This window comes from Somniosus microcephalus, chromosome 7, assembly GCF_052327205.1.
Source record: "Somniosus microcephalus isolate GS21.2 chromosome 7, FLI_Smic_1.0, whole genome shotgun sequence".
NCBI lineage: Eukaryota > Metazoa > Chordata > Chondrichthyes > Squaliformes > Somniosidae > Somniosus > Somniosus microcephalus.
Window position 1 is genome coordinate 243,276,261 of NC_140993.1, and position 27,360 is coordinate 243,303,620.

General features: G+C 43.2%; 1 protein-coding gene across 34 annotated transcripts in view; it reads left to right on the top strand.

Annotated features, from left to right (window-relative positions):
* Nucleotides 1–27,360, top strand: part of cyribb (CYFIP related Rac1 interactor Bb) — a 210,522-nt gene that overhangs the window by 124,025 nt on the left and 59,137 nt on the right. For 6 of the 34 annotated variants that reach the window (XM_085993547.1, XM_085993544.1, XM_085993533.1 and 3 more), the window contains one exon: nt 14,781–14,976. The exons of 23 other annotated variants lie outside the window; for them this stretch is intronic. The gene's annotated coding sequence lies outside the window, so the exon portion shown is untranslated. Of the gene's footprint in view, nt 1–14,780; nt 14,977–25,576; nt 25,650–27,360 lie in introns of all 34 variants that reach the window. 5 more of the 34 variants (XM_085993550.1, XM_085993549.1, XM_085993534.1 and 2 more) reach the window with 1 other exon arrangement.

Below are 27,360 nucleotides of genomic sequence, written 5' to 3' on the forward strand. Positions count from 1 at the left end.
GGGCAAAACCTCCAAGATGATAATCCATGCAACACCCATTTACCCTAATCCATTGTTTCCTAACTACAAACCAACTTTCTATCCATGCTGCTGCGTTTCCTTTGATATAGCTGAATCTTTGTCGAGGCTTCTATGCGACATCTTATCAAACGCCTTGTGAAAATTCATATACACTTCTTCTACATTGATCTATCCAATTGGCCACCTCAAAAAAAAAAGAACAAATTTGTCTAATCCCGTCTTTCCTTTAATAGATCCATGCTAGTTGCCCTTAATTATCCCATACCTCTCTAAATGATTAACAATTTGATCGAATTATGGATTTATAAAATGTATACACAAATAACATTAGACTAACCAGTTTATAGTTACCTGATTTATTCTCCCTTTCTGTTCTTGAACAGAGGTGTTACATTGGCTGCCCGCCAGCACTGTGATATCATTTGCATATTTAAGAATGATTGAAATTTTTGATATGGGCTCTGCTATCTCCTCTCTGATTTCCTTCAACAGCCTGGGATGTTACCTCATTAGGGACCTAGTGGTCTACTCACATTGATTTTTTTTTTAAGAACCAATTTGCTTTTTGTAGTTATCGCTAACAATTGTTTTACATCCTTCTCCAGTATACCTACATTTTCACTTCCACCATCATCGTATAAAAATTGATGCAAAATAATTATTTAATATCTCCGCCATGCCTTCATATTCCACAGTGATATGCTCGAACATATTAACATCGAGAGGGAGGAGGTATTGGCGGTTTTAGCTGGCCTAAAAATGGATAAATCCCCAGGCCCGGATGAAATGTATCCCAGGCTGCTGTGTGAGGCAAAGGAAGAGATTGCGGGGGCTCTAACACATATATTCAGGACCTCTCTGGCCACAGGGGATGTGCCAGAGGACTGGAGAACCGCTAATGTACCATTATTCAAGAAGGGTAGTAGGGAAAAACCGGGGAACTACAGGCCAGTGAGCCTAACATCAGTGGTAGGAAAATTATTGGAAAAAATTCTGAGGGACAAAATTTGTCTCCACTTGGAGAGGCAAGGATTAATCAGGGATAGTCAACATGGCTTTGTCAAGGGAAGATCATGTCTGACTAATTTGATTGAATTTTTTGAGGGGGTGACTAGGTGTGTGGATGAGGGTAACGCAGTGGATGTGGTATACATGGATTTCAGTAAGGCCTTCGATAAAGTCCCGCACAGGAGACTGGTCAAGAAGGTAAGAGCCCATGGAATCCAGGGTGCCTTGGCACATTGGATACAAAACTGGCTTAGTGGCAGAAGGCAGAGGGTGATGGTCGAAGGTTGTTTTTGTGACTGGAAGCCTGTGGCCAGTGGGGTACCACAGGGATCGGTGCTGGGTCCCTTGCTGTTTGTGGTCTACATTAATGACTTGGATATGAATGTAAAAGGTATGATCAGTAAGTTCGCGGATGATACAAAAATTGGTAGGGTGGTAAATAGCGAGGAGGGTAGCCTCAGTCTGCAGGACGATATAGATGGGTTGGTCAGATGGGCGGAACAGTGGCAAATGGAATTTAACCCGGAAAAGTGCGAGGTGATGCACTTTGGGGGGGACTAACAAGGCAAGGGAATACACAATGAATGGAAAGACCCTCGGCAAGACGGAGGGTCAGAGGGATCTGGGTGTGCAAGTACACAGATCCCTGAAGGCGGCGGAACAGGTGGATAAGGTGGTAAAAAAGGCATATGGGATACTTGCCTTCATTAGCCGAGGCATTGAATATAAGAGCAAGGAGCAAGGAGGTTATGATGGAGCTGTATAAAACACTGGTTAGGCCACAGCTGGAATACTGTGTGCAGTTCTGGTCGCCACACTACAGGAAGGATGTGATCGCGTTAGAGAGGGTGCAGAGGAGGTTCACCAGGATGTTACCAGGGCTGGAGCGCTTCAGCTATGAAGAGAGACTGGGCAGATTGGGTTTGTTTTCCTTGGAGCAGAGGAGGCTGAGAGGGGACATGTTTGAGGTGTACAAAACTATGAGGGGCATAGATAGGATGGATGCTGAGGAGCTTTTTCCCTTAGTAGAGGGGTCAATAACTAGGGGGCATAGATTCAAGGTAAAGGGCGGGAGGTTTAGAGGGGATTTGAGAGAGAACTTTTTCACCCAGAGGGTGGTTGGAGTCTGGAACTCACTGCCTGAAAGGGTTGTGGAGGCAGAAACCCTCACAACATTTAAGAAGCATTTGGATGAGCACTTGAAATGCCATAGCATACAAGGCTACGGACCAAATGCTGGAATATGGGATTAGATTAGACAGGGCTTGATGGCCGGCGTGGACACGATGGGCCGAAGGGCCTCTACCCGTGCTGTATTACTCTATGACTCTGAGTTGGATTTCCCCTTCATCTTTAAGCAGTCCCATCATCTCTATATTTTCTTTTGCTTAATAGGTTTATAAATATTCTTGCAAGCATTTTCATATTCCTTTTTAACCCTTCTCATCTCATCACATTTACTATTATTTTTTATTTTTTTTAGTACTGGCCCTAATGTTATCATATACCCCCTTTTTAAGTCGGTTTTGTTTTAATGAGGGGAATTTTAGCCAAGAAAAGAGTGGGTTGGGGTCATGGGGGTAGTTAAAGTGCTAAAAAGGTGAAACCTGACCTCAACCCGCCCACTTCTGGTTTTAACAGAGGTGGGATGGGGGCGGGCAGCCAATCCGCTACCAGGAGGCGGACCATCTATTTAAATATTATACTGAGGCTGGAAGCCTCTGCTTTAACCTCCATTTTAAATTTAACTTTAGCTGGTCGGGTTTTGCACGCCTCGTGAAACCTGCCAGCTAAAGCAAGACGAGGAGTGCTGGATCTTTGCACTTGCCTTTACACTTACATCCTGAATCCAGCGCCCCTACCTTTTAAATCCAGTGTCCCTACCTAACCAGCTCTCTGTGATCGGAGATCACCCCACAGGACTCTGATTTCTCCCACAAAGCCTCCCCACTCCACCAGACCCGAGATCTCTGTCTCTGCTCTCCCCCCTCCCCCTTTCCAGGCCTGTGACTCTTACCCCCCCCCCCCCCCCCACCATGTCTTAAGGCCACCCCGATCTTTTCAAACTCCCTGCCCCCGATCTTTTCAGACAACTCTCTTTTCCCCCCCCCCCCCCCAACCTCTTTTCAGACCCCCCCTCCCCCTTACACCTCAAGGCCCCCGGGCTCAAGGCCAGCCCCAGCCCCCACGCGATCCCTACCTCCCTCTGTGTAGCCTAGTGCCGCGGGCCTACTCGCCCGGAGCCAGCCAGCTTCTCAATCTGGCTGGCTGCAGGTGGGAAAAAGAGAGTTCCCATGCAAATCTGGCCCTGCCGTTAACTTCAGCAGGACCTGCAGGAAACCCGTGCTCCCAGGTTTACTGACCGCCTCCGAGCACCCCCCCCCCCCGCTGCCCCAACCCGCCTTCCCCATTAAAATTCAGGCCTCTATCTCTCTTTATCCATGGAACTCTATTCACTTTTGCCTTGTACTCCATGTATCTCATACTTCAAGATTCCCTATGCTAGTCATTTGTCATGTTTGCTAACTTTTCTGCCCAGTTAATTTAAGCCAGATCCTCGCTTACCTCGGTGAACTTGGCCTTTTTTTTGGCCCTGCACCAATATCTTTGACACTTCATTATCCTTTTCTATTTTCATATTCAACCTGACTATGTTTTGGTCGCGGCTTACTAATTACTCTGCTGTTATTTACCCCACTTCATCTCCCTGAACTAAGTCAACACATTTTTCTTTTTTGGGCTGGGGAGCAGGTTGGTATGTTTCTTGTCCAACAAACACACCAAAAGGTGTTTTTCGCTTTGACCATATACTTTACCTTTATCACAGTCTATCTGGAGATAGTTAAAATTGCCCAATTTTATTGTTTTGTTCTTGCATATCTCCATCAGCTGCCTACAAGCTGCTTCCTCTGTCTCACATTCACTGTTTGGTAGCCTGTGATGAATTGTACCATTTCCTTCCTATTCTTTAACTCTGTCCATATGGATTCTGTCTTAATGTAACCCCCTAGAACTTTCTTGAATTCTAGTGATGTTATAGAATTCTTTATTAATACTGCCATCCCACCCCTCCCCACTATTTAAAAATGTTATAATCAGGAATATTAAGTTCCCAGTCCTGTCCAAACCCAAACCATGTTTCCATTATAACCACTACTGTATATCATATTTTTCCATAGCTATTAATGCTCCTAACTTTCCAGATTCGTTTTGAATGCTATGTGCATTCACATTCCCAGTTTTCTCAATTTTCTTTTTGATATCCCTTGCCCTTTCTACAAAGGTGTTTTTATCTCTCACTACCTCAAAGCTTCTTTCCCTTTCTCCTCTGGTAAATTTTCTTCCAAATAAGCTGTAACCTTCAATTCCAACAGCGTTATTAATCCTTCTCTCCCTCTCTAGTCCCAAGCCTAGACTTTCCCCAACCCCCACACGAGTTAAGGGAGTATCCAGGGAACTTTGATCAACTTAATTCAAAAGCTGAGGATTGTTGCATCTATAACTGAGTTCCTCAAATTTCAAGTGGTTTTTATAATTTTCTTTTTGTAAGTTGGTGACTTACACAGTCACCTGGAGGAATTGAAATAAGGGCAGACTTTTAATGCTGTGTAACTGCTAACTGAAATTTGCCACAAAGAAAAGGAATATTTGAGCATAACCAAGTTTGTGAAATGATCAAGAAGTGCATTTCCACACTACTGAGCAGCGGAATTATAAATTATGTTATTGTGCAGGAGTTGACAATTGTGGATGTTTAATGTTAAAGAATTTATTATATAAAATCGACGCTCACAAAAATAAGAATAAAACCGGATGGGCCACCCGGCATTGACCTCTGCACCGGCTACGGACACAATGACACACCCAGCCCAGTCGACCCTGCAAAGTCCTCCTCACAAACATCTGAGGACTTGTGCCGGAATTGGGAGAGCTGTCCCACAGACCAGTCAAGCAACAGCCTGACATAGTCACACTCAGAATCATACCTTTCAGCCAATGTCCCAAACTCCTTCATCACCATCCCTGGGTATGTCCTGTCCCACCGGCAGGACAGACCTACCAGGGGTGGCGGCACAGTGGTATACGGAAGGAAGTGGCCCTGGGAGTCCTCAACGTTAACTCCAGACCCCATGAAGTCTCATGGCTTCAGGTCAAGCATGGGCAAGGAAACCTCCTGCTGATTACCACCTACTGCCCTCCCTCAGCTGATGAATCCGTACTCCTCCACGTTGAACACCACTTGGAAGAAGCACCGAGAGTAGCAAGGGCACAGAATGTACTCTGGGTGGGGGACTTCAATGTCCATCACCAAGAGTGGCTCTTTGCACCACTACTGACCAAGCTGGCCGAGTCCTGAAGAACATAGCTGCCAGACTGGGCCTGCGACAGGTGGTGAGAGAAACAACACGAAGGAAAAAACTACTTGACATCGTCCTCGCCAATCTACCTGTCGCAGATGCATCTGTCTATGACAGCATTGGTAGCAGTGACCACCGGAGACGAAGTCCCATCTTCACACTGAGGACACCCTCCATCGTGCTGTGTGGCACTACCACTGTGCTATATGGGATAGATTCAGAACAGATCTAGCAGCTCAAAACTGGGCACCCGTGAGGCGCTGTGGGCCATCAGCGGCAGCAGAATTGTATTCCACCACAATCTGTAACCTCACTCTACCATTACCATCAAGCTAGGGGACCAACCATGGTTCAATGAGGAGTGTAGAAGAGAAAGCATAAGAGATTAGCGTGCAAAATTAAGGCACATGGGATTGGGGGCAAGGTATTGACTTGGATAGAGAACTGGTTGGTGGACAGAAAGCAAAGAGTTGGAATAAATGGGTCGTTTTCCGAGTGGCAGGCAGTGACTAGTGGGGTACCGCAAGGATCGGTCCTAGGACCCCAGCTGTTCACAATATACATTAATGATCTGGACGAGGGAATTGGATGTAATATCTCCAAATTTGCAGATGACACAAAGCTGGGTGGGAGGGTATGCTGTGAGGAGGATGTCGTGAAACTCCAGCACGATTTGGACAGGTTGGGTGATTGGGCAGAAACATGGCAAATGCACTATAATGTGGATAAATGTGAGGTTATCCACTTTGGTGGCAAAAACAGGAAGGCAGATTATTATTTGAATGGCAATAGATTGGGAGAAGGGGAATTGCAAAGAGACCTGGGTGGTGTTGTATACCAGTCGCTGAAGGTAAGCATGCAGGTGCAGCAGGCGGTTAAGAAGGCAAATGATATGTTGGCCTTCGTAGCAAAAGGGTTCGAGTACAAGAAGGATGTCTTGCTGCAGTTGTACAGGGCCTTGGTGAGACCACACCTTGAGTATTGTGTGCAGTTTTGGTTGCCTTACCTGAGGAAGGATATTCTTGCCATGGAAGGAGTGCAGCGAAGATTCACCAAGCTGATACCTGGGATGGCAGGAATGACATATGAGGAGAGATTGTGTCGATTGGGCTTATACTCACTGGAGTTTAGAAGATTGAGAGGGGATCTCATCGAAACCTATAAAATTCTGTCAGGCCTGGACAGACTAGATGCAGGAAGGATGTTTCTGATGGCCGGGGAGTCCAGAACCAGGGGCCATAGTCTAAGGATAAGGGGTAAGCCATTTAGGACTGAAATGAGGAGGAATTTCTTCACCCAGAGAGTGGTGAACCTGTGGAATTCTCTGCCACAGAGGGCGGTGGAGGCCAGTTCATTAAGTATATTCAAGAAAGAGTTGGATATATTTCTTAAGGCTAAAGGGATCAAGGGATATGGGGAGAAGGCAGGGACAGGGTACTGAATTTGGAGGATTAGCCATGATCTCATTGAATGGCGGAGCAGGCTCGAAGGGCCGAATGGCCTACTCCTGCTCCTACCTTCTATGTTTCTAAAGCCAGGAGCAGCACCAGGTGTACCTAAAAATGATGTGCTAACCTGGGGAAGCTGCAATACAGGACTACATGCATGCTATAGACAGGGCTAAGCAATCCCACAATCAATGAATCAGATCAAAGCTCTGCAGTCTTGCCACATCCAGTCATGAATGGTGGTGGACCATTAAACAACTAACTGGAGGAGGAGGCTCCAAGAATATCCCCATCCTCAATGATGACGGCGCCCAGCATGTGAGTGCAAAAGACAGGCTGAAGCGTTTGCAACCATCTTCAGCCAGAAGTGCTGAGTAGATGATCCATATCGGCCTCCTCCTGAGGTGCCCACTATCGCAGAAGCCAGTCTTCAGCCAATTCGATTCACGCCACGTGATATCAAGAAATGGCTGGGCGCACTGGATACAGCAAAGGCTATGGGTCCTGACAACATCCTGGCGGTCGTGCTGAATAATAATAATAATCAACTTTATTGTCATTGTTAGTGCACAAGTGCAGTACAACGAAATGTAGGCTTGCGGCTCCCGAGAGTGTACATTTAGATTAAGACATTTAAACATTCAACATTCATTTGGCTTGTAATACATTAACATAAACATAATAAAGTGCATTGGCAGATGTGCAGGCTTTCGAGTTTATTTGTGGAGTTCAGTAGGATGACAGCCCTGGGAAAGAAGCTGTTCCTAAATCTGGTCGTTCGGGTGCGAATGCATCTGTAGCGTCTCCCAGATGGCAGGAGGGCGAACAGACTGTGGCTGGGGTGGGTAGGGTCTTTGATGATGGTCCGTGACCTCCGTAAACAGCGTTTCTGGTATATGTGCTCTATGGTCGGTAGCTGGGTGCCGATAATGCGTTGGGCAGTTTTGACTACCCGCTGCAGGGCTTTCCGGTCATAGTAGCTACAGCTGCCATACCATGATACCGTTCGTCAGGATGCTCTCTATTGTGCAGCGGTAAAAGTTAGAGAGGATCAGGGGTGACAGGTTACATCCCTTCAGCCTCCTTAGGAAATATAGGCACTGCTGGGCCTTCTCCACCAGAGAGGAGGTATTGAGGGACCAGGAGAGGTCTTTTGTGATGTGGACTCCGAGGAACTTAAAGCTGTCCACCCTTTCCACCACAGCCCCATGGATGTGGATGGGGGTGTGACTTCCGCCTTTAGACTTCCTGAAGTCCACAATGATTTCTTTGGTTTTCTTGATGTTGAGGGCCAGGTTGTTATCGGCGCACCACTTCACGAGATGCTGGACCTCCTCCCTGTAGGCTGACTCATCGTTGTTGGTGATCTGTGATATACCTATCAATTCATCCAATGAAAAGCAACGAGTTAAGACAGTAACTATAGGTTTTTATTGGCTAAATAACAGAGCCCACCCTCGTGGGTGATCGGATCCAACAAGGAGGAATACCAGCCAGTCGACCACCTTTATACCTGGGCAAGTAGGTGGAGCCATGGGCGGAGTCAGCAGTGGTCAGCCCAGGTATAACAGCGTGACAAGAGGCGACCTCGTGTAGTGATACAACAGTGTAAACAGTGATAACCATAGTGTAACGATATAACAGTGATAACCATAGTGTAACGATAGTGAACGATAAAAGTGGTTTACCACAATCTGGCCTACCACCGTGGTATCATCCGCAAACTTGATGATGGTGTTGGAACCATGAACTGCCACACAGTCGTGGGTGAAGAGGGAGTAGAGGAGGGGGCTCAGCACACATCCTTGTGGGGCCCCCGTGTTCAGGGTCGGGGGGGGGGGGGGGCGGGGGGAGGTGTGGTTACCTAATTTGACAGACTGGGGTCTGTTTGTTAGGAAGTCCAGGGTCCAGTTGCAGAGGGAAGTGTTCAGGCCAAGAGTGTGGAGTTTGGTGGCCAGCTTGTTGGGGACGATAGTGTTGAATGCTGAGCTGTAGTCTATGAACAGCATTCTGATGTAGGTCTCTTTACCGTCTAAGTGATTCAGTGCAGAGTGTAGAGCAGTTGTGATTGCATCCTCCGTTGATCTGTTTGCACAATAGGCAAACTGGTGTTGGTCAAGAGATGCGGGAACACTGGCTTTGATGTGAGCCAGGACCAGTCTCTCTCAACACTTCATTATGATGGGTGTGAGTGCGACAGGTCGATAGTCGTTCAGACACGTCACAGCCGTTTGCTTTGGCACAGGAATAATGGTAGCGGTCTTGAAGCATGTAGGGACTACTGTCTGGGCCAATGACTGATTGAAGATGGCGGTGAAGACATCAGCCAGCTGATCAGCACATTCCTTGAGTACCCGTCCAGGGATGCTATCAGGTCCAGCAGCCTTACATGTGTTCACTCCGCGTAGAACACCCCTTACGTCGGAGGTCGACAGAGTGAGCACCTGGTCTTCCGGGGGTGGCAAGGCTTTGGTAGCCGGCTCCCTGTTGTCCCTGTCAAAGCGAGCGTAGAAGTTGTTAAGCTCCTCCGGAAGGGAGGCATCGCTGACCGGGGGGCTGGTGTTTTTACTCTTGTAGTCAGTGATTGACTGGATGCCTTGCCACATGCGCCGGGGGTCCGAGTTGTTGTGGAAATGATCCTCTATCCGCAGTGTCTGTTTCCTTTTGGCAGTCCTGATACCCTTTTTTAGGTTGGTCCTAGCTGCACTAAGCCGCCGCGTCGCCAGATTTAAATGCTGCGTCGCGTGCTTTCAACAGCGAGCAGACCTCCCCGTTCATCCAGGGTTTCTGGTTGGGATATGTCCTGATATTTTCATGGGTCGTGACGACCTCGACGCAACTGTTAATGTAGAATAGCACTGTTGATGCGTATTCCTCGATGTCATTATGGGCAAACATGCTCCAATCAGTGCGTTCGAAGCAATCCTGAAGCTCCAAGACTGCCCCCTCTGGCCTTGTGCTCCAGAACTAGCCGCACTTGTAGCCAAGCTGTTCCAGTACAGCTACAACACTGGCATCTATCCGACAATGTGGAAAACTGCCCAGGTATGTCCTGTCCACAAAATGCAGGACAAATCCAATCCGGCCAATTACCGCCCCATCAGTCTACACTCAATCATCAACAAAATGATGGAAGATGTCATCGATAGTGCTATCAAGCGGCACTTACTCGCCAATAACCTGCTCACTGATGCCCAGTTTGGATTTCGCCAGGACCACTCGACTCTAGACCTCCTTACAGCCTTGGTCCAAACATGGACAACAGAGTTGAATTCTAGAGGTGAGGTGAGAGTGACTGCCCTTGATATCAAGGCAGCATTTGACTGAGTGTGGCATCAAGGAGCCCTAGTGAAACTGAAGTCAGTTGGAATCAGGGGAATAATCTCCACTGGCTGGAGTCATACCTAGCACAAAGGAAGATGGTTGTGGTGGTAGGAGGTCAATCATCACAGCCCCAGGACATTGTTGCAGGAGTTCCTCAGGGCAGTGTCCTAGGCTCAACCATCTTCAGCTGCTTCATCAATGGACCTTCCCTCCATCATAAGGTCAAAAGTGGGGATGTTTGCTGATGACTGCACAGTGTTCAGTTCCATTCGCAACTCGTCAGATAATGAAGCAGTCCATGCCTGCATGCAGCAAGACCTGGACGACATTCAGGCTTGGGCTGATAAATGGCAAGTAATATTCGCGCTACACAAGTGCCAGGCAATGACCATTTCCAACAAGCGAGAGTCGACCCACCGCCCCTTGACATTCAATGGCATTACCATTGCCGAATCCCCCACCATTAATTATCGTGGGGGGGGGGGGGGTCACCATTGACCAGAAACTTAACTGGACATAAATACTGTGGCAACAAGAGCAGGTCAGAGGCTGGGTATTCTGTGTCGAGTGTCTCGCCTCTTGACTCCCCAAAGCCTTTCCACCATCTACAAGGCACAAGTCAGGAGCGTGATAGAATACTCTCCACTTGTCTGGATGAGTGCAGCTCCAACAACATGCAAGAAGCTCGACACCATCCAGGACAAAGCAGTCTACTTGATTGGCACCTCAGCCACCACCTTAAAAATTCACTCCCTTCACCACCAGCGAACCGTGGCTGCAGTGTGTACCATCTACAAGATGCACTGCAGCAACTCACCAAGGCTTCTACGGCAGCACCTCCTAAACCCGCGACCTCTACCACCTGGAAGGACAAGAGCAGTAGGTGCATGGGAACACCATCACCATCCTAACTTGGAAGTATATCGCTGTTCCTTCATCGTCACTGGGTCAAACTACTGGAACTCCCTAACAGCACTGTGGGAGTACCTTCACACAGACTGCAGCGGTTCAAGCAGGCGGCTCACCACCACCTTCTCGAGAGTAACTAGGGATGGGCAATAAATACTGGCCTTGCCAGCGACGCCCACATCCCATGAACGAATATAAAAAAAACTTTTTTCTTTTGGCAGCATTTTTATTAGTGGCTTTAGCGCAGCAGCTTAGGTGTTCATTCTTCGTAAACAGTAGATCATGGTTGATACTTATTGCATAAAGTAAGTATGGGCTGATATCTCAACTTCCTCATCACCACTTTCATCAAAGAATTTAATTGACTCAATATATGAATCATGTAGGCACATATTTTCTCATTAAGCCCATACTATATTACCCTGGATTAAATAAAGAAAAAAAGCTTGCATTTATATAGAGCCTTATCACATCTTCAGGATGTTCCAAAACAGTTTAAAACCAATTAATTAGGAATTGTTATGCCGGCAAAAGAAGCAGCCAATTTGCATACAGGGTGGTCCCACAGACAGCAAACAAACAAACGGAAGAATGACTGACTGGATACTGTGTCTGTGGTGGAGTTGGTTGAGGCAAGAACTGGTTTGGTACTGGAGTCGTATTCATTTTAAATGCCCGAGTCTGATCAAATAAATTTGTTGCCCCTCCAATCAATTTTTATAATCCCAAGCAAGATAGAATATACCAATTCTTCATTTGTCATCCTTACCTTTTATTGGTCCCAATAACATCTGAAAATTGAACAGCAGGAATATTCTCCTTCTCCACCCTTTCCCTCCCCAATTTTTTCAACCTTTCCTGTGGCCTGGAATTTTATAAATTGCTTTAACATCCCCGTGAACTATTTTGTCGACTGGATCACACGACCATAAAGCTAAACAAAAACAGCTAATTCTAGTGAAACCAGACTTACAATAATATTCTGCATTGCATTCTGTGTTGTTAAAGAATGGGCTGAGTAATTGTATTTTATGATTTTTAGTTTCTGATGTTTTGAAAATAAATGTGGCAAACTCCATTAAATTGCCATTTTAATTAATCATCTTCCTCCCTCTCCTGAGTGTTCTGGGGTATAGTTCCACAGGTGGTGGCAGCCCTTTAGTAGCTACCCAAGTATAAAGATGAGCAGTGAGTTTCAGCGAGCTATATTACTACTGTTCTTGTTCTGGAATTGCTTGCTTGCTTTTATTATATCCATTCTCAAACAGTAGAATTGCAAGGAATGAATAACCTACTTGATAGAACTGGCACTACTTGCAGTGAACAGACTAGCCAATTGAATAATTCAAAGTGAACAGCCTTGTGCATCCTTTCCACCTTATCTTTAGGTACAGTTAAAAGAAAACATTAATACAAAAGCAAAGTGGAAAACATAAATACAAAAGTGGATGCTGGAAATCTGAAATAATAACAGAAAATGCTGGAAATACTCAGCAGGTCAGGCAGAATCTGTGGAGAGAGAAACAGAGTTAACGTTTCAGATCAATGGCCTTTGGTTCCTCAGCATCTCTTTTGGACATCATGCACAATCTGCTTTAATAGCAGTGTAGAATTCTAAGAGCTATTTCAGCATAAAATAAATCATATTGGAATGTGATCTGTACTATTCAAGTTATGAAAGGCCACTGATGAAGAAAGGGTGCAAACATTCCATTGCCCTTTAGCAATTAATGGAGTTAGAAGTTTTAATTTGTGTCATCACACATCAGCTGTATATTAATGGTAGATAATTTCCAGTAATATCCCATAATAATGGATTCACTATTACTTAGTAGTCTGGTCTAAGGTCCACATATATACAGTTGAATGACCACAGGATATTTGAAAAATTCCATTTTATATAACTTGTGTTAACCTACTGTTGTTAGGCTGTTCAAAGGAAAGTTGGGCTGTTCAAGGGGAAATTGGTATAAGTACCCATTCTAATGAGAACCACTGACATCTGACACTATAGTTAGCATGAAAAAAATCAGTGCAGAGCAGCAAAGAACTCCCTATCTACAATTTTTGCTACCCTGTACTATAGGAAACATTATTCTGGGAATGTGGAGGTAGCTAGACCAACCTACTTTCCAGGTCTCTACCTAGACTAGTTACAACATGCCCTTGAGGTGGTGTCTGAGCACTGCTCAGATCATGATTTTGCCTTGTGAGAAATGGTGGGTATATTCCTGAACTTCGGTGGAGACTTTTTGAGCACTAATGTGCTGCACTGCCCTCAAGTGTTCATATTGCGCTGTAGGAAATTAAGGTTATGTGAAAAAGAAAGCAGTATGTGTCTGCTTTATTCTGAAATTTTAAACTGTAACGTAATATCTGGTCAAAACAAAGTTGCAAGTCAGCAGAACTGAGGAGAATCGTCTTTAGCCTTACCTCTGCAAGTTAATGAGCAGATATCATTGTCCTATTTAATTTTTTTCCCAATTCGTTTAAGCCTTTGTGTTCAAACATAGTCTTGTGTAACATCATCTGAGGCTTGGGGTATATGTACCTATGTAGCCAGTATTTGAACCCGGAAAATTAACTTGAGAAAAAATACCCATGATTTTACATAGGAATTGAAAAAAGACCCGCATGATACAATGGCAATGGATTTGTTGAGTAATCGTAGCAATCAATCTCTATCAATTAGTTTACAACAGTTGCAGATATGACTCAAGAAAACCCAAGTAGAACCATAGGTCCAAAGCCATCTGTTCCTCTAGTTATCTACACTTACTGTATGCCATGCCTCAAATTACTCATGTACTATATTGCAAAATGTTATTTTCTAAAACAAATCTGTTTTGCATTTGAATTAATCAGTGCTAACTGCTTCCACCATCTCCGAAGAGAGCCTGTTCCATAGATTGACCACTCACAGATTTAATTTTACTCACCTCTCCACCAGCCCCTTCCTGCCCCCCCCAGCTTTCAGTGCAGGCCGTGTCCTCTGATTCTTCTGGATAAAGAAATAGCTTGTATTTATGTAGCTTGTCATGTTCTGCATTATCTAGTCCCTTTTCGAATGCTAAAAACAGACATACCTCCTCTCCACCTTCTCTGTTCCAGTGAGAACATGCCCAAATTACATAATTGATCCTCATAATCCAATCCCTCACGCCCCTTGATCATTCTGGTTGCTCTTTTTTATATTCTTTGAATAGCTGCAATATCTTTTTCGTACTGCAGCGACCAGAACTGTATATGGTATTCTATGTGCGATCACACCAAAGTAGCAGGATTATCTCACTATTTCGGCTCAATATTGACGTTTTAAAACATCCCAACATCTGGTTTGCTTTACTCGGTGAGCATTGTTGTGATAGGTTCTGTTGTGTTCGTACCGCTATACACAACTACATAAAATAATAAAGTAGCAGAGACTGAGAGTAACTTCAAGTGATCTTTACTGGGTGACTGGAACTTCGGCACTGACTATACAAATCGATACACGTCTGTTATATACGCTCGTAACTAAGGATGTACATCTGCAAAACAAAGTAGTTCCTTCAATGTTGTATACATTACACTTCCTCCCCCTTTAGTTTAATAGTATATTAACGCAAAATTTCTATAATTAACATACAGAGCCTGTCTTTACAGTAACCTTTTTGTTTTCTTAAAAGTAACAAAATTCAAATTCCAACATAACATTTTATTTTCTCAACAGCCCTTTTACAAGTCAAGTCTCTGGGGAGGCCTCCTCTGCCTCTCTGGGTAACGTCTCTCCAGACTCTCTTGCTTTGGGGAATGAAACTGTACAGGTACAGGTGCATCAGGTGAGCTATCAGCACAGGTAGAGCTCTCAGCTGTGGATGAGGCTGGTGCTGATGTTGATGAATCAGGAGTATCTGTTTCCATGTCAGGTGAGTCTGGACGAGGTATAGGGGTGTTTTCCACCTGAACATCCAGAATTTGGTCCACATGACGTCTCAAAATGTTCAGTAAGAACTTACATTTATATAGTGCCCTTCACAACCTCAGGATGTCCCAAAGTGCTTTACAGCCAATTAAGTACTTTTTGAAGTGTAGTCACTGTTGTAATGTGGGAAAAGCGGCAGTCAATTTGCGCACAATAAGGTCCCACAAACAGCAGTGCGATGCGGAGCAACTAATCTGTTTTTGTGGTATTGGTCGAGGAATAAATATTAGCCTGCTCTTCGAATAGTGCCATGGATCTTCTACGTCCACCTGAGCGGGCTGATGGGGGCCTTGGTTTACCATCTCATCCGAAAGACAATATCTCTGACAGCGTAACACACCCTCAGTACTACACTGGAGTGTCAGCTTAGACAATGTGCTCAAGTTTCTGGAGTTGGACTTGAACCCATAACCTTGAGTGTGCTGCCAACTGAGCCACATCTGACACCCATAGCATTTTCCATGTACATTATTTTCTTTCCATTTAAGTAATAGTCCCTTTCTGTATTTTTTGTTCTCGTGAAACTACATTGAATTTCATCTGCCACCTTTCTGCCCAATTCCCAAGTATATTCAGATCCAACTGTAGCTTATCCTTTTCAGCTTTGGAGTCTACCATCTTCAATAGCTTTGTTATATTTTCACTCCATTGTTATCCAATGTAATTCTTGGTATACCTTCCAGTTTCCTTGTCCAAAACCCTATATTGATGGCTGAAAAGGTCAGGCATTCATTATGGGAAGGGTATTTAATGGTGGAGCTGTTGAATGGGGCCCAGTAAGCCCTTTTTAATCTGAAACGTTCACACCCAGAATAGTCAAGAGTGGCTAAATAAGTGTAGCTTTACTCAAAAGCTGAAGCTGGAGTCAGATTGGTGGACTGATAATAATGCCTAAAGAAAGGTCACTAGTATACAATACTTGTATAATAGTAAAAGGTATTTAGCTTGCTACCATTGACTTTCCTTTTTTTTTTAAAAGTCACAATCTTTCACCTGGTTTGGCTTTGTAATTTGTGACTGCCTGTACCTTTGAATTACAACATTTCCTACATTACAACAGTGACTACACTTCAAAAAAGTACTTAATTGGCTGTAAAGCGCTTTGGGGTGTTTGGTGGTCGTGAAAGGCGCTATATAAATGCAAGTCTTTTTTGAATGTGTTGCTGGGCAAGTCTGTCACACTTCCCTCCTTTTCATTAGGTGGTGAATCCCTTCCTCCATTTCTCTGCTTTATATAAAACATTAAAGTGCCTCTCTGTTGTTGCTTTTTGCAGGGTGGGAGGGGGGGGGGTTTGCAGAGAGAAGAGGGAATAATGCAGTGGAGGTGGGGCTATTCAGGCTGATCCAGAGACCACTCTGTTTCTTGCTGTGTGAATAGAGCAATCTCATTCACCGGAGCAGTAAGGATACTCCTTCCTTGCAGAAGGATTCCATAATATGTTCTCATTGTAAAAATAACAGCAGGTAGGTAACAGATTGGAGAAGCAGAGAAAAATGTACCTGGCAGCACAGCAATGGGGCGGGTGGGGGGGCGAGGAAACAGGCTATTTATTTTAACTGAATGGGGCTTTCTGCAGTTGCAGAGGTGTTTCTGTAGAACAGTTGCCAAAATTTAAATTGCCAAGTATCTGAACTGAAAGTAATACTCTGTGTACACAATTTGCATGTATGACATGCAAGTCTAAAGGCATACAATAAATTGCTACACAGTATAAATGGTGGCCAAAGATTAATAGTCTAAAAATAACACCGAATCAAATATATAGGAGAGGTTTGTAATAAAGATGAAGTGTATTGGAAAAGGGAGTTAGTACATAAGGTTTATTCAATTGAGTTACAACAACATTTCACATTTATATTGTATCTTTAACATAGGAAAAATTCCAAAGGTACTTCACAAAGGCATAAGGAAAAATGAACGCTGAATTAAAAGATGAGATATTAGCAGGGGTGACGAAAGGCTTGGTCAGAGGTGCGTTTTAAGGAGGGCCTTGAAAGAGAAGGAGGCGGAGGAGTTTAAGGTGGGAATTCCAGAGTGTGGGGCCTAGGTGGCTGAAGGCACGACCGCCACTGGTGAATGGTGAGGCAAAGGGAAGGGGGATGTAAAAGAGTAACTGGTTTCCTGCATCTTGACCAATGGTGTAGTGTGATGGTAACCTTGGGGGGGAAAAAAGGAATTTGAAGTGAAGAATGAAAGAAAGAGACTTCCATTTATGTGGTAATAACAACAGAAAATGCTGGAAAAACTCAGCAGGTCAGGCAACATCCGTGGAGAGAAATTTGAGTTGACGTTTCGGGTCAACTCCAATTTCTCTCCACGGATGTTGCCTGACCTGAGTTTTTCCAGCATTTTCTGCTGTTATTTCGGATTTCCAGCATCTGCAGTATTTTGCTACCATTTATGTGGTGCCTTTCACGACCTCAGGACGTCCCAAAGCACTTTACAAGTACTTTTTTGAAGTGTAGTCGCTGTTGTAATGTAGGAAACGCGGCAGCCAATTTGCACATAGTAAGCTCCCACAAACAGCAACGTGATAATGACCAGATAATCTGTTTTAGTGAATTTGGTTGAGGGATAAACATTGGCCAGAATGAACACTGAAATAATATGCTACAGTAACTGAAATGAAAGATCATTGAGATTTTTATTACTGGATCAGCAAATAATTATGGTTCAGTATTTAGGAATACATTGTGAACAGCATAAATTATTGACTTGCAATTTTTATATTTCCAGACTGGGAGTCTTCAGATAAAGCAGTAAATCTGACGATGCAAGTGCTTGTGGTGTTTTTTAAATTAAGTTGTATATGATCCCAAATAAGTTAAAGGCTGGTGCTGCTTCTTTGCATAAAACACCAGAAATAATAGGGAAACTGCATATATAATTAATTACTTTAAACCCTTCTTCAGCCTTCTGTAAACCATATAAATGCAGCTTATGTGATAACATTAGGTTTTACTGAGAAATAGGGAAGAATTTTTCCAACAAACGAGCGCTTGTGATCAGACTGTACAGGTGTTCACTATCTTTGATTAAAAATAATCAATGCTATGTCATTTGAAAGTTTAAAATTACAAAATTACTATGCATATTTTCTCATTTGCACCTCAGAGCAGAAATGTGATTCTTCCCTCCACTGTCCCTGGGCCAGCAATTTTGGAATAACTTAATTCAGAGGGTTATTTGACTCTTCTCTTTCTCCACCCCTCCCCCCTTTCCAATCAAAAAAAGAGCACATTTGGCAATTGATCTTCAATAACCACTTGCAGCATATTAGACTGTTGGTGACTTAATGAGTTGGACACATCGGAAGAAAAAATGGAACCTGTATTACCAGCAATGTATTCAGCTTAACAATGCATTGTGCACTGGACCATATTTCATGATCTATTTACTGGGAAAACTCTCTTGATATGATTAGCAAACATAAAAAATAAACAATTTTTTTATTCTTGGTCTTTTTTTTAAAAAGTACTTGAGAAACTAAAAGCTGTACTTTTGAAATAACAAAATTAAAATTAAGAAGTAAATGTTGCTGTTAATGTTTTAAGAAACCTGTTGTCAGTGTCACCCAATATAATTAATCGCAATCATGGGAGCATCTTCCCCTCTGAGTCATACACATCCTGACTTGGACAACAACATCATTCAATCATGGTCACTGGGTCAAAATAGTGGAATTCCCTACATGACACCATTGTGGGAGCACCACCACTACAAGGACAGCAGTAGTTCAAGAAGGCAGCCCACCACCATCTCGGCAACTAGAGAGGGGAAATAAATGTGACTTTTCTAGTATCATCCACAATTCATGAACAAATAGTAAAAAACGCATTGAGATTCAAGATGTCATTATAAAATGCTTTCAGGGTACAACATTTAGATTACAGGAAACTTTTTTTTATCCAGCACCGATGGCACCGGCGTGGTGCCGGTTGATCAAAAAGTCTGGATTACAGAGAGGTATACTTACCAAAGTACGAGAGCCCTGTACACGGCCACAGGTGCAGGAGCCCCGGTTACACCGCACTTGTGCATGAGTCCCGGTTACACGGCCACAGATCCAGGAGCCCCTGTTGCACGGCCACAGGTGCAGGAACCCCGGTTACCAGTTAAGAGAGATTTCCGGATAGTTAGGTGCCAGTTAAAAGAGAGTTTCCTGTACTTGGATCTGAAGTTTAATTAGTGAGACCACTTGTGTGAGTGAGGAGATCTGTTAAACTGCCAAAGAGCTTGGATGCCAAACACCAGAAAATGTGAAATAAAAACAGAAAATGCAGTAAATACTCTGGTCAGGCAACATCTGTGGAGAAGAGAGAAACAGAGTTAACATTTCAGGTCGATGACCTTTCATTAGAACTGGAAAAGGTTAGAAATATAACGGATTTTAAGCAAGTGCTGTTTCACCTGGAAGGAGTGTTTGGGGCCCTGGATGGTGGGGAGGTAAAAGGGCAAGTGTTGCATCTCCTGCACTTGCATGGGAAGGTGCCATGGGAAGGGGATGGGATGTTGAGGGTGATTGAAGAGTGGACCAGGGTGTCGCGGAGAGGACGGTCCCTTCGGAAAACTTGACATGCGTTCTGGCCATTTGCTCATCTCTTCCCCCTTTGCTCCCTGTAATTTGAGGCTGAAAAGAAGCATGCACATATCTTCCTTTCATCCCAAGCTACATAGGCAGGGAATGTGAAAACACATTCTCTCCTCCTCTTCCCCCCCCCCCCCCCCCACCAAAAGCAGGAAAAGTAGACACACCTATTCTTGCCTCCCTCCCCAAACGAAATAGCCAAGAATGGTAGCTAAGCACCCCCCCCCCCCCCCGCAGGAAATGTGTGTGTGTTCATTGCCTTGCACAAATTAAAAGCAAGTACCCAGAGAAAACAGATGAATAGGAATCACATCCACCTGTACATTTCTGAAGTTGTAAGGAAAAATGCCATGTGAAGGAGTTGCTTACTGTTAGCATCTGATATCTGCCGTGTGTGACTGGATAGTGTTGCAAATGTGCAGGGGGAATGCAAATAGCTAAATCTTGCAAAAGAAATGAATGCATTTAAATGTCAGTAGATTCAGATGTCCCTGATCCAGTTTGGACCAATTCAATTCCTCCTTGGGTTTGTTGGTCTTCCTTATGCTTTGGCACCCTTTTACTGTGAAATTTTGTCAAAAGGCCAGGTGGTCGGTGGATTTGAGTGTTATGAATTACACTTCAAAATGGAGAAAGCAACAATTTTGTATTAATTTAAATAGTTTGTGCTACATCAAATTGCAACACTCTCCCAACGTTGCAGTTTCTTGTTTTGTGAGAGTATCGCAGAACCATAGACGTTTACAGCGCAGAAGGAGACTATTTGGCTCATCATGACTGTGCTGGCTCTTTGCTAGAACAAACCAAAACTAATCCCACTGCCACACTCTTCCCCATAGCCCTGTATTATCATCTGCTTCAATAGTTATCTAATTTTCCCATAAAAGATGTAATGGTTTCCGCCCCAACCACTCCCTGTGGCAAAGCATTCTATGCTCCAATAATCCTCTGTGTAAAGAAATTTTTCCTAACCCCTCTCCCTACTCTTAATGTCAACTTTAAATTGTTAACCTCTTGTCGCTGACTACCAAACCAGAGGAAATAGTTTTTTCCAGATCCTCCAAGTACACCTATGTTCTCGTTTCCACCACCATTTGCAAAAAATACAAAATAGTTATTGAATATCACCACCATACCTTCTTCCTCAAGAAATAGAAATCTTCCTTTTTTCCTCATGGTCCTACCCTCTACCTATTTTATAGAGGCTTATAAAAACCCTTAACATTTCCTTTAATAATGGCCCTGAATTTGCGCTAAATCATGAGCTTGCGATCTATCAAGTTCTGCATAGACAGATGATCTACTGCAACTTTTAAGTCCTCATTGAAATGATGTGCTGGTGAAAAGTTGGGCTAATTGTCCACCTACTGAACATCAATTATGCTGAAATTTTCTACGGCTGGTGCAAACCGGCGTAGGAGCCAGTTTGCACAGCATAAGGGATGGGGTGAGAAAATTGTATAATAATTAAAAACAAACAGGTAAGAGAACCTACTAGGCAGGTGTAAAGGCTCGGTTTGAGGGATGAGATCGTTTTAATCCTTTTTTTAACCTTGCAGAGTCTTCCAGTAAATAACTACTTATTCCAAAGTATTGTCTGTGCTTTTTAAAGCCAAGTACTGTACTTATCAAATAAATATAATTAGTATCATACCGTTTAATTTACAAGTTCTTTGATGTCAAGTTGAAATGTTTCCTGATCGGCTGGTGAAAGGAGCACCGCCCCACGTGATCCCAGGTACATTTGCGCACAATGGTGCGCCCCTGAGATCCGTGGGCTACTATGCTGCGTGCTACTCCGCAGCATTTCAAAGCAACTTCTTGAACAGGGGTCGCAGCAGTGCGGATTCGGTTCGGAGGTCGGTGGCGTACTCCTTGGCTATACCACCGCCCGCAAATTTAGGGCCATTATCTGCTACTCTGTTTTCATATTCCTTTTTTAGTATTTCCAACCTCACTTTTCACTTCCCTACTATACCTTATATATTCACATGATGGTTGTCTTTAGCATTATCAGCCCTAACTTTATCATATAGCTCCCTTTTAAAATTTTGTTTAGTTCCAATCTCTCAATTTATCTATGGATCTCTATACTTTGATGCACCCAGTATTCGCCATATAGGAATATATTTATTTGGTAATCTGTGCATCCCACTTGTTTGCTAACTTCTTAGCCAGTTAATTTGGGCCAGACCAGATCCCCTTTTTATCTTGCTGAACTTGCCTTGTTTCAGTCTAGCACCCTGATATTTGACTCTTCATTATCCTTTTCTGTTCTTGTATTGAACCCTACTCTCGCAACCAGTTATTTGTTCTCTTTCTACATTATCCCTGTTTCCTTAACTGTCTTAATGCTGCCTCTTGGGTGACCATATTCCAGAGAGTACGATCCAGAAACTCCTGCTCCTGCAGAGTGTGGGCAATTGCTGCAGAGCATACAGATCCTCTGGTTCCCAGACTCAAATTTATGACACTTGGTGTAAATGTGGATAAGCTGAAGATCACTGATGGTCCACATATCTCTTACTGCACACATCACGAGGGTTCCCTGCACTGCCACCCCTTTGTGCCTAGCTTAATTTACACAATATCCTAACTACCACAGCAGGGGCGGGAGCTACCAATCAGAGAACAGCTAATCGCACCTCTTTTGTAACCAAATAATTATGTATTACTGCCTTATATTAGCTGACAGACGAAGTATCAAATAAACAACATTAAAAAGCTCTTAGGCTCTCCATTTTCCACGGGCAAACCTCTAGCAATGTGTCCAATGATACTCTGCCCTCAAGCAGCTCCAGGACTCGCTTGCCCTCCACACCTATCTCTGAACCTGTACATTAGTTTGTGGGTGCTCCAAGCTGACTCCACCCTATCTGCAAGTCAGCTTCATCCCATCATTGGAGCTCTGACTTTAACTTTGGACTCTTTCTCTCTTATTTTTCTCTTATTGTCTTTTTCCTATTTTCCATTTACAACCAAGATTAATCTTTGCCATTCCTATTATCTGAATTTCCCTCTTTGTCCATTTGCATGCACGTTTTGGCTGTCTCTCCAGACATGAGCCCATTACTACTATCTCCCTTTTTCTTTATCTTCTGTTTACCATTCTTGGGCTCTTCTCTCCTGTCTCCTTCCCCTCTTGTTACCAAGTCATATAATTTCATGTCTTCCCCTCTCAAGTACTTTGCCCCCGAAATCCCTCCCCCAACCCATCACTATTTCTCTAACTTCATAGTCTCCTGCCGTCGTCCCAGGCTTGACACCCCCTTGAATAAGCCCAGCTTCCCTCTGTCCCTCTCTCTGCATTCTCTGAAGGGCCCATCAAGGCATTTGCTGCTACCTTCTTATGAGCAGCAATCCCAACTGCCCCACACTCCTCTCTCACCGACCATTCTACCCAACTCGCCTGTAGGGGGCTAATTTTGCCAATCTCCTTGCCATCCCGATCACCCCTACTACCACTGACCACGTAGACTCTGCCAGCGGATCAACAATCACCGTCCCTTTTGGCATCTCCCTCCAGAATATCCGTTCATTTGCCAACAAGGCCCTTGCCATCCATTACCTTATTGTCGATAATTGTATTGATGTCACGGCCTTAGTGGAAACTTAGCTTATGGATGACGACACCTTTCCCTGTACTGAAGCTTCCAGCCCGGCAATACCTACCATCACTTGCCCCGCCCAAACTGCCGTGGTGGAGGTGTGGCCCTTATCATCAAATATCACCTTGGTTTGTACCGCTACTCCTCTCGCACTATCTCCTCCTTTTGAGCACCTCACCATATTAAACCACTCTGGCCTCCTTTAAAATTTTAAAGGAAAGGCCAGAGTCAGTCCCAAATCCCACCCCAAGTTTTTCACCACTATCCTCTGTCTCCTTCAGTCCTTTCCTCCTTCAGTCTCTACACTTCTATTGTAGATTGTTACCAAGAGGAGTCCTCACTTGGCTGGAATATAAGGTTCTCAAAGACGATTAGCTTTAATAGCCATCCAAAAAAGTATTGTAATCAGAAATGTTTTAAATTTTTTTAGTTGGTAAGAAAGCCATGCAAGTAGTTTAATGTCAGAGATTCTGACATTTCAGACGAGTATTTCTTTTCCTGTAAGTCTACTGTATATCCTTGAGGAAATAAAAGGAAAAAGCTGTGGTAAAGTTTTGCCCTAGGCACCCATATGCAAAATCTAATATCTGTGGTTCGAAAAATAGGCTGATCTGTTCGACGTAGGTTGTTTATATGAATGTTATGCATTGGCATCTTTCTCCTTCATTTAGTGACCATATATAAAAAAAAATTCAATCATTTTCTGTATACCTGTTCATGTGTGCTCATGATATGGCAGAAAAATCCACCAAGAGAAAAGACAAATGGATAACTAAAAAAAATCCTCTTAATTGTAGTAAGTATTGCTTTTAACAATAGAAGCATGCTTTATGAAGTGCAGTAGACAGCACTTGACTGGATGGTTTGGTAATGTAATGGTATTCCACTCATCTGTAATGTAACTATTTTGTTTTTCTTAACACTTGAATTTCAAGACTAGAACAGGTTTCTGAAAAGTCCTTTTTGTTCCACTGAAGTACCTCTTCCTTCTATTGGTGCCAATTTTCCTTTCTCCTCTCCTGAAGTCATTGAATACTTGTTGGTTATGGTTTCACAGATGTCAGGCAGCTTTCAGTATCGTAATCAAATGACCCTTTAAGTATGATTCTAGACAATGGACGTTGGCTATTTGTCTGTGGCACTATCGCAGCTGACCCTTGTCCTCGCATGACATCCACAGGGAGGCTATTGATCAGGAGTAGAAGCCATAGCCAATTTTCCTTTCCCTAACCTGGGGCACTAGTAACAGCCATACTGTGGCTGTAGCTGAGATCAGCTAACCCAGCAAAGCCAGACTGGAACCTGGGACCTTTCTGGGCTGTATGGCTTAGCTGTTCACTACATTTTCAAGTACGTTATTTAAAGCAGCAGTTAGAGTTGGAAGTCATTTTATGAAAGGTAAGATTATGTTGCTGTTTAAGATGCATTTGTTGTAAACCAGATAATGCAGTTTAAATTTTACTATTTAAATGTTTGTTTTCAAATTTGCAGTTATAAAAGTAAGCATTTTTGTGCTATAACTGGTGCATCTGCAATTGAACCTTGTTGCATAAGTAAAATACTGAAAAATAGTATCGCAATTTAAAAAAAAATGCAGTGGAGTCTTGATTTTTCGAACTTTGATGTATCAACTGGCTTTGAAGTCCCAGTCTTGAGGGAGTAAATTTATGGAAATTAACTGACTTATTGATGTAGCAAAGCTTTTGTGCCAAGCAGAGACAGCATAAGTGCAAAGCATTGGGGAGAATGGGACTCTAAAGTTAGCAGTAGAGCAGACATATTAAAATCAGTTCCCCTCAGTAACTAAAGGGTGGCTCCCCAGAGTCTGGGAAATTCATAAGTAAATATATTTTAATGTCCCTGCACAGCTGCTGATAAATCCACTTTGGAAGAGAAGTTTTTTATTAGCAAGAGTGCACTTATTAAAATTAACTGAAAATTTCTGGAGCCCCAGGACTCTCTTTCCAGAGCAGGATTCTCCCGTTAGCAACAGTGTATTTGTAAAATCAACTGTTTGAAATTTCATGAGGTGTGGGATTCCTCTTCCAGAGTAGGATTGCTCTGTTAGCAGTAATGTTGCTGCAATAAAATCAGTTGATTTTGAATTTCCCAGGCTCTAGGCCAGTACCAGTCACTGTAGCTTCCAATGTGGAAATTAGACTCTGCCGGTTTTAATGCAGACAGAAGAGTTCTGCTTTGGAAGAGCACTCAGAAATTTCATGCAGCTGATTTTAAAGTGAAGAACTCCTCTTCCAGTTCACCTGTTTCCAGTGTCTCTTTTTGGAACATGACCTTGAGCAACCTGCAGTCCAGTCAACCTTAGCTGGGCTCTCTGCTTCCTCCCCAGTCCAAAGCTTGGAGTCTGGCTCCGGTAGAGAATCCTACCTTCGACTTGATCCTACCTCTATGGCACATTAAAGGTAAGAAATAGGATCAATGCTACAATGACTTTAGGGTATTAAAATTGGGTTGTTTTATACAAATACTGCACTATTGTGTACTAAAGTTGAATTGGGTTCTGTATTTTACAGAAATGAGGGCCATTTTCGGAGAACTCCACCAAATTGAAATCTTTAATTTTTGTTATTAAAAACTATGTTGAAGTTTTTGGCTGGTCCGTTCAACTTTGATATCTGGAGATTTCACTATACTCTAGATCCCATATATTTTTGTGACCTTGAGTTTTACTTTGCTCATGTTTCCACAATAATGTTTCCACAATAAATACATACAGGCACACAAAAGAAGATAAAAATGCATTGGGCTTGAAATGTGGTTACAAACTACTCGATAAATGTTAATGCTGCTGAGAACATTTAACTAGAAGCTCAGGAATGCCACCAACAGACAATACAGCTGTTTTCAAAGTGCCAATTGAAATTTAGGAAATGTAATTGTGATTTATTTTTAAATATGAAATTTCCGATAATGATGCACCCCAGGGCTTTGTTAGCGTTTTTATGGCTTTGTTAACCTGCGTTGCTACTATTAATCATTTATGAATTTCTATCCCTAGACCTCCTTGCTCTTCTACCCCACTTATTTTTCAGGGAGTATGTGGCCTCCTTATTCTTCCTACCAAAATGTACCACCACCACACTTATCTAAATTGAAATTCATTTGCCATTTACACATCCATTCTATAAGTTTATTTACGTCGTCTTGTATTTTGTCGTGGTCTTCCTCAGTATTAACTATACCCCCCAATTTGGTGTCATCCACAAATTTTGAAATTGTACTTCTGATTCCCGAGTCCAAATTGTTTATGTAAACGGTGAATAACAGCGGTCCCAGCACCGATCCCTGTGGAACACCACTTCCCACCTTCTGCCAGTCTAAGTAAATACCTTTTAACCCCTACTCTCTCTCTTTTGTAGTCAGCTTGCTGTCCATTCTGCTACTTGTCCCCTGACTCTACATATTCTGACCTTCGTCATGAGTCTACTATGCAGTACCTCATCAAAGGCATGTTGAAAATCCAAGTATATTACATCTACTACATTATCCTTATCTACTCTTACTATTACTTCTTCAAAGAATTCAAAAAGGTTGTCCGGCATGATCTTCTGTTTTGAAATCCGTGCTGACTATTATATTTTCGGTTTCTATATTTAAAAAAAAATTACATCCCCCATGTTAAAGTCCAGGGCTCCTTTCTCTTTTCTCGTTCCCTCCCCATCCCTGGGCTGCTATGAAATTTCCCTCTGTGAATCCTGTTCTTTTTCTTAAAAAAAGAGTTTAGAATTGCGTACCAAAGTAAGTGAACCAGCACATTACTAGTGCAGTAAATGTATATATGGACTTTTGGAAGCCATTCGATAAAGTGCCACACAGGAGGCTTATTAAGAAAATGGAAGCCCATGGAATTAAGGAGAAAGTGGTGATATGGATACAAAATTTGGCTCAGTGGCAGGAAGCAAAGGGTGGTGGTGGATGGATGTTTTTCAGACTAGGAGATGTTAGCAGTGGTGTTCCCCAAGGATCAGTTTTGGGTCCATTACTCTGCAGTTTTTATAAACGCCCTAGACTCGGGTGTAGGGAGTAACATTATAAAGTTTACAGATGATATGAAACTTGGCAAAGTAGTAGATCATGATGAGGATAGTTATAGGCTTCAGGCTGACGGACAGG